At 40.1% G+C, this 11,509-nt stretch overlaps 1 long non-coding RNA gene across 1 annotated transcript; it reads right to left on the bottom strand.

Annotated features, from left to right (window-relative positions):
- Positions 1 to 8,806: 8,806 nt before the first annotated feature.
- Positions 8,807 to 10,666, bottom strand: LOC117549732. Its single transcript, XR_004569529.1, has 4 exons — positions 10,274 to 10,666; positions 9,531 to 9,600; positions 9,277 to 9,437; positions 8,807 to 9,054 (listed from the first exon to the last, which is right to left on the bottom strand). It is a non-coding gene; the product is annotated as an uncharacterized LOC117549732 (long non-coding RNA).
- Positions 10,667 to 11,509: the final 843 nt, after the last annotated feature.

Below are 11,509 nucleotides of genomic sequence, written 5' to 3'. Positions count from 1 at the left end.
AGCCCAAGCTGATGTCTTAGATTACTTGTTTAGTCCAACCACAATTCAACAATTGAAAGATATTGAGAATATGTGAGATAAAACATAAAAACATCATATTCAGACCCACAGAATAATTATCGCTTTTGCATGAAAAATAAATAGCTGAATTGATGCATTGCTTGTCAGGTTGATGATTAATTATCTGTCAACTAATTTATTCACTTATCAATTTGTAATCACACCTAATTAAAACGTGTTTTTATCTTTCAGCATTCAACACTGAATGACGATGCAGCATCACCAAGGGGATCTGAAAAAGAAGTCCACTATGTGAAATTCAGACGGGTAAACATAGTTCAGGATGTTCTAAATGTCTTCATGGATCCAAAAGTAATGGAAGTGCAACTGATAATGGAGTTAATAAATGAGAAAGCTTTGGACGGTGAGGGGGTCTCAAGAGAAGTGTACTCCGCCTTCTGGGAGCTTTTTTTGCAACAGTGCGAGGGGGAAGATGAGCGAGTGCCCAGACTGCGGCCAGATTATTCGGAGAAGGAATGGCAAGCTGTTGGTAGAGTATGGATAAAAGGATATATGGACCACAATATCATACCAATCAGACTGTCACCAGCTTTCATTCTGTCATGTTGTCAAGGAGTCAGTTCTGTGGATGAAGAACTTTTGATGATGTCCTTTCTGAGATATCTTTCAGTGACCGAGCGAGAATCAGTTGAGAAAGTGCTAGAGGGAAACCTGGAAGAAATAGATGAGGAGGACTTACTGGACCTCTTTTCACGAATGGGCTCACACTGTCTGCCCTCTAAAGACAACATACGGGCTGCAATTGTAGTCATGGCGCACAAAGCTCTTCTTCAAGAGCCAAAGTTCATCATTGACTGTTTCCACTCCAGTATTCACAATGCTGTGCCGAGGCTATTAACAAAAGAGAGCATAATGGAACTGTATGAGAACAAGAGGCCAACAAACAGGAAAGTTGCCCAGATGATAAAGCCGTCAAATGAAAGCCTGAATCCACAGGAACAGGCAGCCCTTACTTACCTGCTACGGTATGTGAGAAGCCTTGACCAAAGAAAACTGGAGATCTTCTTGCACTTCTGCACAGGGTCCTCTGTGCTATGCAAGGACAGCATTGAAGTGACTTTTAACAGGTTGTGTGGGTTAAGTCGCAGGCCTGTGGCACACACATGTGGAGCAGTTCTGGAGTTGCCATGCACTTACAGCTCCTACCCAGATTTCCGTGCAGAGCTAGACAGCGTCCTGTCCGGTGATTGCTTTACAATGGATATTCTATAGTGGTTGCAAGGGATCTCATACATTTCGCTTTCATATTGGCACTTTGAATCCTGTGGCATTTGCTGACTTGAAAGAAGTTCTACATATTGCATTTAGCAGCTAAATACTGTTGCTGTTCAAGCACTCAGGTTAAGTGTTTATGACTGACATGTCCAACACGTAATGCATTCAAAGTTGTTTTCCAAACTTAAAATATATTTTACCCTTCATTTTGAAAAACTCCATAGCACCTTATACAAGTTCCATGTATTGCAAGTTGATGAAGGGAGTAAAAACACAAGTATATTCAAAATTGCTTAGAACACAATGCTTTTTGCTTGATGTATGTTTCATGTGTTGTTTTAATAGAAAAGTGTGTTGGGACTAGCTTAATTGTAATTATGCACTGATTGATTGATAGATAATAATTTCATAATATTTTCTAAATTGTGTGTGAGAAATCTGCTTTCCTCCTAAATCGATAAGCAATATCTGTTTATTGAAATGCAATAACAACATATGTAAACTCAGCCATATTCATAAAAACAGCCATGCAGTGTCTGCTAATTAGAGAATATATACAGCATATGCTTTGTTTTGTGTAGAGAAGGTCGTTTGTGTTCAATATAAAAACATGTCAGTTATACTACATTTGTAGCTTACCTGAATGATGCCCATGAAACAGAACTGAAGTACACTTTTGTCCAAAAATGCACCGTCGAATAGACCCCGGTTCTTCAGATCTGTAAACATACAGATGTAGAACTCCATTGACTCCCTCCGGAGGAAACCCCACCAACTTTCTATCCTCTGGTTGGCCGTGCTTGCCCCTTCGATGTAACTGTCAATAGCAGAGCCGTCCTGTATATTGCGTCGGACAAAACGCTGAAAGTCCCTGACTTTAACGTTTTCTGTTCCCTTGTCGCCTCTCACAATCCTCGGACAACCTCCCAATTTCTCGACAGCCTCAATGTAGTAACCTCCAACAATTTTCGGGTCGCTGCTTGTGGTGAATGCATTCATCCAAATGATTTTTCTTGAAAATCCGTCAATGCAGCCGTTGATACAGATTCCAAATGGCTTCAATTTATCGTAGGAGTCTAAGTGCCAAATATAATTCGGTCCTTTGGCAAAATAGCTTCGGCGATGGAGACGTCTGGATGCTCTGAGTTCAACACCCCTTGGATCTAGTTCTTTGAGAATTAAACGTACATCTTCTTTTCTGACGAGTAATCCATTCTCCTTGCATTTTGTGAACATCCACCTATACCCATGCCATGAAGTTGGCCAGATGTTTGTAATTGTTCAGAGATGAAAGTAATTACTGTCTCAAAACTGGAGTATTTCTTGCGCCGGGACAGACGACAAGACTTCAAAATCCGTTTTAAATGCCGTTCGGAAAGAATGTAACGGTGACGACGTGCAAGCAGGAACGTAATGTCCTTATAAGGAAGTCCGTGATTAAAATATACCAGAATTAAACTTTCCACTGTCATTTCAAAACGTATACATACAAGTCTGCATTGAAATGTTGGTCTACTGTGTGCTGCACTTCCTCCTTGGCGCACTGGTTAATAGGAAGTGGATTACAAAATAAAGTCAGGATAACGGATTAGTTTCGTGTGCGCACGAGAAAGGAACCCGTTTTCCTGACTTTATTTTTTTTCTCATATATTTTTTTTATGTCCCTTAAACCGTTATCCTGACTTTTTTTTAAGATACTTTCTCCTGCGCACGCGAAACATTCGCGTGCGCACGAGATACAAAGCCGTTATCCTGACTTTTGATTTTCTCTACCTGTTTTTCTTTCTTTTCTTCCCATGTCCCTTTAGGGGCTCCGTAGTTTTCACTATAAGTAATGTTTTTTTTTTGGACGGACACTATCATTTACATTTGTTTGCTCAATCTGAATTTACTTTAAAATAAAAAAAATTCTATATTGATTCTGACTTTTCTACATCCAACTCACAGGTTTATCATTGCTTTGAGAAAAAAGATTATTAATTTACCCCTTTTAGAAGTGAATATATAGTCAATTGTTCTGGGAATGTCATTTTCGAGCGTGAGGCCTGAAAAACAGGCTCAGGGCTCAACTGGTTAATCTTCTCAACAAACTCATGGCCATGAGGGTTGTGCAATATGTCGCCGATAGGCGCTTTCACACCGGAGTACTTTTCCCAGGAATAGTGTGGAGGCTATTTTTAGATAACATTAGAAAGACTGATTCTTATTATTACATTATAAGGTTATTGTGCTCATTTTATGTTGCTGTGACTTTGGAATAAATAGACGTCTTTAGCCTGCAATACAGAGTAGCAAGGTCAGGTGTAGACACTGGAAGAATACAAAGAGTTATTCATAAACAGGACATCACTCCGACCTTGAGCTTTGGGTGTGCTCCGCTCCCACACATAGCTAGGAAGCAGCCTTATGAAGATTCCACATTTTCTGTAGAAACGTTAGCGAAAACAAATTACGTATGATGGTGCCACAGTAGGGAGGGACTTCCACAGGCCGGCCTAATGCTGATTGGGAGAATCGTGTTGCCAAGAGACTCTATCTGAGTCTGTGCACCTACCAAAGAGAACCAAGTCTAAACCACGGTATCTCTTCATCTAGTCTTGACCAATCATACATGTACGGGCAACGCCCTGTGTAATAAAAATGTATTGTCGCATGAGGTTTGAGGCTCTTTCCGGAAATAGACTGACAGATTACAGCTCTGCTGCCTGTGATTTCAGTGACCGGACGGAGCCCTTGGCCAAGTGAATATATATGTTTTGCTCTCTTTTAATAAATAGTTGAACTTAGAAGTCGTTTGTCTTTCCTGGAATTTTGAACACAACAATAGTTCCTGGGATTTTGCGTTCACACCAAAAAGATTTGGAACTAGAACTTTTTTTTGGGAACCTTTTCACCCCTTTTCAGTTCCTGCTAGAGAGGTGGTACTTTCCTGGGGAGGAAAAGGTTCCAATTGCTGATTGGCTGGGCGAATTACAAACCACGCCACGTAAAACTCAGAAAAGTTTTCTGAAGCCGCCATTTTATTTGCTCGCATTATTAGCATTAGCCCAGCGCACCAACAGAGAGAAACTAACTTATGGCAACACAAAATAAAACGTGGGAGTGGTGAAGAGGTGTCTGCGGTCTTGGCGATTTACCCGGGACTTTGGGTGGCGATTTACCCGGGACTTTGGGTGGCGATTTACTGCCACCCGGACTCCGGGACTTCGGGTGGCAGAATACGCCGGGAAGTTGTTTGCGGCCTGCCAGTAAACCCAAAGCAGAAGAAGTGACGTCAGCGGCTTCATTTGCGTAATCCTCCCTCAGGGACTTATTCCGGTCTGAACACGATCTACTAGATAGTTCAGGAATTAAAGAGTTCCGGGGAACTAAGTTCCGGGAACCATTCCTGGGAACTATTCCTGGAAAAAGTACTTGGTGTGAAAGCGCCTATTGTCAATATGCTGTCGCAACACATTCTCACTCCCAACTCGTCACATATTGACGATCGGTCAGTGCCCCTTCACGTCACCTTATTACACACTGGGTACCCCTCGAGCGTCAGTTTTCAACGGGCAGGGCGTCCCGTAGCAACCTGGTCTCACCAAACAAGTGAAATGAACACAACTCCTTAACACCACATTATGTGGTGGGGACACGGAATCTACTAAATCACGTGTCGGCACCACAGAAACAACCCCAATGTAAAGTGAATGAGGATCCTTTTTCGTGGTGGACACACACATTTCTGCAACGTCCCGCAGTGAGCTTAATGTTGTTTTCTACTCTATAAAACGTTTTTAAAATCTACTTTATTATGGAGGTTATATCTTTATTCAAGAGCGTGTTCTTTCAATTTGAGAGCATAATTTATTGATTGTACGTTCAGATTTTGTATTTCTTTCAGTCAAACCCTATCCTTGCGCTTAGATTTGCTCTGCTTCTGCTCAAACTACGCTTGCACTCAGATATATTGCTGCTTGCACATATTTCCTGTTTTCCAGTTTAAAACCTTCTCCTCACACTCAGGCTGCTTCTGTGCCCTGACTGCGCTCGTCAAATGTTTACTCTCAGATTTCTGCTCAGCGCTTGGATTTTCTCGGTGCAAAAACCATTTCAAAATCCCTCAACCAATAGGAGGCCGGATGAAGTGTCGTCTTACTGGCGCGTTGACTTTACTTATTAGAGGGTCCCGTAATGGACTATCACGATTCTTGTGTTGTGTCACGTTTTTAGTTTTGTGTGTCTGGTAGTGGGTGTTTTGCTTGTCTCCTTGTCATGTTTTCCTCCCTGTGTATTGTCTGGTCTTTTCCCCTGTGTTTTCATGTCTGTCGTTAGTTTCCCTGGTGTGTCTAATTTCCTGATTGTTTTCACCTGTCACCCCTTCTGTGTCTCCTGTGCTCATCAGTGTAAGCCCCGCCCCTGATTGTTCCCACCTGTGTCTTGTTACCCTGTGTTTAAATTCCCCTGTCTCCCAGTGTTAGTTTTTTTTTTTGTTCTATGGTCATGGTCAGGTCTATGCTCCTTGTCTTTTGCCTTGGTCAGGTCTATGCTCTTTTGTGCTCTAGAAAAGTTTTGTTCCTCACCACGTGAGCGATTATCATTTTGTTCTCAATTTTTGTCATCTCATCCTGAGATTAGTTATTGACCATTTTTTGCTATATTTTGGAAAATAAAGTACCCTACCAATAATTTACCTCTGTCTCCCGGGTCGTGCAATTGGGTCCTACCTCCTAAGTGCCTGAGCTTTAACATGGACTCTTTAACCAGGTTTATAAACTCCCTCCATGCCTCTATTAAATGTAGCCTTCTTCACTTGCTTTATTTACGACTTTTTATTTTAATGGTACTATTAACGTTAACTTAAAGAGCTTACGAAATGAAGGACAATACTGTTCTTATTACGATAATAGATATACTATTATTAATGGGAAATCATGTCATTCATGACAATATGCCCGCTGTATTTATAAATTGTGGTTTATTACAACTTCACATGCTCGCTTCCGATGTTACACGACCGCTCCGAACAAAACAGCTTTCGCCGGTTAGTGACGTCACGCACGTCACGAGTAGAACACTTGTTGAATAATACACTACCTATATGGCTGATGTCGGACTCTGGAGACAGAATCGAGTGACAGTGAGTCGTCAATAGACTCGGTGCACTTTCAAGAAGGAGGATTTTATTGAAGAGGATGCCGGTGTGGTGGAATCAGATCATGCGGGTGAGTCTAACGTGGTGGAACCATACCAGTTTGAGCCACAGTATTCAAGTAGCGGTAGAGATACAGACGGGAGCGAACATGGGGACGATGATCCTGGATTTGGCGGAGAGCCGATGCGGCAACAGAACACAGACTGGTATACATTTGACTTTAATTAATAGATTCTCAATAAATAGTAAATCAATAATAATACATCGTAATGTAGCAGGCAAACTTGGCCCAGGCAACAGAACAGAGACTGGTATACATTTGACCATAATTCATAGATTCTCAAAAAATAGTAAATAAATAATAATGACTGCTGAAAAAACCAGCTTAGATAAATGTAGCAGGCTGTTGTAAATTGACCAGCCAGTAGATATTAGGCTGGAATGGTTGGCTGGTTTAGAGGGGTTTTGGACACTTTAGCTGGCCAGGATGGCTGGTTTATCCATCTATCACCAGCTTATGTTTAATAATAGTATTAAATATACCCTGCTGGGAGGTTACCAGGATTCCAGGTGACCAGCACACATTAAATACTGGTATGATTATTTAAACAAGAGAACATAAATATATTACAAAGATTCATTGTGCCATGTATTCTGGTATCGACCAAAAATAAAGACATTGTATAGTGTTCATAACAGTATTTTTAATTTAATAAATAGCTAGTTATAATAAAATACACAGTAACAATACAATAATTATACAAATAACCAACCTGCAAATCAACCTACACATCAAAAATAAATATACTATCTAAAACCGGTGCATTTGATTTAAAATAAAAGTAATACATAGAATTCAATATTTAAATGGTAACAAAAACCGTAACACTATATATGATAAGAAAAAGGCAACAAAGAAAGTGTTTTTGGTTTTTCCTTGTTCATGTCCATAATGTTTCCCGTTGTGTAGCGTCCAGCCTTTCCCAATCTGGCCTGCACTTCTGTCTGTTGAAGCCACTTCTTCACACAAACTGAAAATAAATGTACAGATATAAGTACACTGTAAAAAGAAAACTTGACATTTACGTTAACATTTGGGCTGCTGTGGTTGCCAGACCCGTTAAAGTATAATACATTACAAATTACAGTTGGTTGGCATAGACTTTACAGTCAACAATTGCTTATGGTGAATTACAATGGCAAAAACAAATAAGAGCTAGTGTACACGGTGCAGCTGTATTATCTGGGAAATAAAATAATCGGATCAGGATTCGGTATTGGCAGACAATCCATATCAAATGAATCGGATCATTATTAGCATCTGATCACCTTTGTCGACTTGCAGCCTAAATACAAAGATAACTCCACTCCTCTCCTACCACTCTTACCTCTAATAAGCCTTGGTAGAACTAGTGTCCGAGTCATAGGGTCCAGAGGCCTGTACTACGAAGCTGGTTCAACCTAACCTGGATATGTTTGAGTTAGCCGGTTGGCCTAATCCAAAACATACGCGCTCTCGCTAAGCGGTCCTACGACGCTGGTTATCAAGTGGATCGCTCAAGCCAGCCGTGTCCTATCTAGTTAGGTGCGCGTTCACATGAAAGGGGTGGTATCTGGAGCATTCGACCAATCACAAACATGGAGAAGCGTACTGACAGCGCAGCGTCATACTTCCTGAATGAAAAGTCAACTATAATATTAGACAAATATGAAGACGTTAAACTTTAAACATCCATGACTTGAACACTTTATCCAGGATCAAAGCCACAGAGCTGCACCTGCAAGGTGAATACAGCTGGTAAAAGAAAAAGTGTTTGAATAAGTACATTAACAGGTTTATGATATCACTGCCCCGTCTAAAACACGAGTGGATTTGACTTTAATTACATTTGACTCGAGTGTTTCGTCAACTTAATGTGTTGCTTAAAATAATACTTCTGCATACAGTATGTGACACTGTGAGTGTTGCACGGCCAGATACGGCTCAGCTGACTCAGATAAGGAAATATATGATACATTATGATGTGATATGCCGCGGACTGTACTTAATGTTACTCTGATCCGGTTACTTATGTTGTGGCAGATATTTAAGTAAGCTTTCTTAATGCTGATGTTATAATAGTCAGATTGCTCTGAAGATGGAGGTGATATTCTATTAATGTTCACGTTCACACAGTCGGTGATTTTTGCCGGCCGTCTTTCCTGCGACGGCAGCTTTTCTGCATTTCCTTTCTCCTGTAATATGACTTGATCGCTTTAAACTCCGCACACGGAGCTCTGATTGGTCAGCAGGCGGTGCTTTCACTGAGTTGAGCTCTTATCCTGCAACCTAACCTGCTCCGGAGCAGGCTAGCCGCTCAGCATCAGTTACCATGGAGATCTAGCCCGCTAAAAAGAGAACCAGCTTCGTAAGCCCGGAAAGCCGGAGTTTTCCCTGAAGTTAGCCGGCTAAGCGAAAATCCTGCTTTGTAGTACAGGCCCCAGGACTGACTGAAGACATGTGGAACAGAGGACTGGCATGGTTCCATGTACAGGAAACTGGAACAGGTGTTTTCATCTTTTCTGCCTGAAGATTCACAAGTTCTTGATCAGGTGTTTGATGTGGGCTGGCATGATCCTTTCTGCAGCGATAAATAAAGAAAACATTTTTAATAATGGTAATGATGGTAACAACAATAATATTAGTATAACTATTTATATAGCACTTACACAATTGCAAAGTGATTCTCACATCAAAAATCAAGAACAAAACAATATCAACAATAAAAAAACAAATTATTACAGGAATGTTAAGAGACAAAGAAATGTTTTTTCAGTCTTTACAATGCACTGTTGGAAATTACCTTCCAAAGGCTAAATTCAAACTCAATACCATAAATAACTGGGTACCAAAGTGCTTTACTGGATAGAACACGTTCCAGACGGAGCAGCAACCATCCGGCTGGGCCTTTTGCTGCATATCATCACCTCCCTCTCTCTGGTGTTAGGTTCCAGTAGATTTCTACTATCCAATAAAACAGAAATTCCCCAAAAAATCATATTAAAAAAGTAAAAAACAATGACTTGCTGTTGGCATTGAAATGGATTAGAATCTCACCATTTTCCTGGATGTCAGGAAGACGTTCCCTTCAAGTCCGTAACCAGTCATAGGAGTTCAAATGCAAAGCCTGAATGGTGACAAGAGCAAGAGACTTACATTTTACAATTATATTTTTAATTCATACCAGAGCAGTGTGTACATAGGCCCTGTACGACATGCAGAGAACAGATCAAATCCCCTGACAGACTCACACACTTTGGTGATGTCCTCATCTGATAATGTTTCATTTTTTTTAGCAGCAAACTAACATTACTCAAAGTTTATGTCGGACCCAACTCATTTACAGTATGTTTTGCATCTCCTCAATAATGGTCTGTATAGTTGAGTAGAAAAAAACTGTCCCTACAATTTCAGGTAGATTAACACACATTTGTAAGAAAAGTTTACAATGAAGCACAAAACCCCTCTTTGTATTAAGCGAGCTGCCACATAAAGTACAGCTTAACATGCTAACCTTTGGTGAGCTACAGTAAAGCTAACTTCATGCTCAACACAAAACCTTTAACGTGCATTACATTGACGATTTTAAACACAACTTAACTCTCTCTACTTGCAAGATAACGTTTAGTTAACTTACCCTTAAATAACTACATCACGTTTTTCAGTGGAAACACAAACTGCAGAAAACGTTAGCTGCTAACTGTTGTTAGCTAAGACAGCTAGCTCTTAAGGGAAGTAACATAACTTCATAGCAAACGTAAGGTTAAGTTAACGTAACGTTGTAAGAAAGCAAAACGAACCTTCGAGAAAGCTTTTACTCTCTCTCCTTAGCGGGCATTGTTGATTGTTCGAAACACGATCTCTCGATGTGCTGCCCACACATCGTCGTTTTCATCGACCCCGTGTTACCTGGTCCAGTAAAAGTCCGCCTCATATGACGCACTTGTTTTGTCCATATACGCAACATTTGATAATTTTTTGGCCACAAAAACATCCCATAACCAGATGTTGAGACGGCCCCACATCCCCATACAACATATATTGCTGTGCATCCTTTGTCATAATATTTGGCCCTTCAATGCATTCAAACGGGACTGAGCTCAGCTGTGTTCTACTCATGACGTCACCGCCGGAAATGGCCGAAGTTGATGTTTCCGGCGCAACGAACGATTGTTACTAACTGACAACTTTTGTATGCTGTTATAATCGTGATTTATTAAAAATAGATCAATAATAAAAAAATCATATGGCACATTTCACAATACAAATGCAACCTCTATCATATACTAAGTCCACTAACAGGTGCTAAAAGCATTTCGTAAGCTCTTTAACTTCCTGCAAATTAATTTGGTCGTCATATTTGCGGCACATCTATGATAATAACTGGCTTTCAAGTGTTGTACATTACGTGAACACTGTTGCTAGGGAACTGACAACAAAATGTGTTTCCTTTGTTCTTAGTTATTTCATTGTTTAGGAATGGGGAAATATCCTTTTTCTTCATGTCATTTTTTATTTAAGATCATATGTTGCCCTCACTAAGTATAGGTACAGTTCATTTTACAAAATGTATTGTGCATTTCTCTGAAGAAAATGTAGTGAGGGCAACATACGATCTTAAATACAAAAATTACACAAAGAAACTTTTATTTTTATTTTATATTTCCCCATTCCTAAACAATGAAATAACTAAGAAAAAAAGAAACTCATTTTGTTTTCAGTTGCCTAGCAACAGTGTTCACGTAATGTGCAACACTTGAATGCCAGTTATTATCATATATGTGCCGCAAATATGACGACCAAATTCATTTGCAGGAAGTTAACGTTAATAGTATCATTAAAATAAAAAGTCGTAAATAAAGCAAGTGAAGTCAGATACCCTTTAATAAAGCAGTGGAGGGAGTTTATAAACCTGGTTAAAGATTCCCTTATGAGACGCTCTAATAAGTAAAGCGAACACGCCAGCAAGACGACACTTCACCTGGCCTCCTATTGGTTGAGGGATTTTGAAATGGTTTTTGCACCGAAAACATTTC

The sequence above is a fragment of the Gymnodraco acuticeps genome, unplaced genomic scaffold (genome assembly GCF_902827175.1).
Source record: "Gymnodraco acuticeps unplaced genomic scaffold, fGymAcu1.1, whole genome shotgun sequence".
Lineage (NCBI taxonomy): Eukaryota > Metazoa > Chordata > Actinopteri > Perciformes > Bathydraconidae > Gymnodraco > Gymnodraco acuticeps.
The sequence above is the reverse complement of the archived record's forward strand: the minus strand, read 5'-3'. Positions and strand labels throughout refer to the sequence as shown.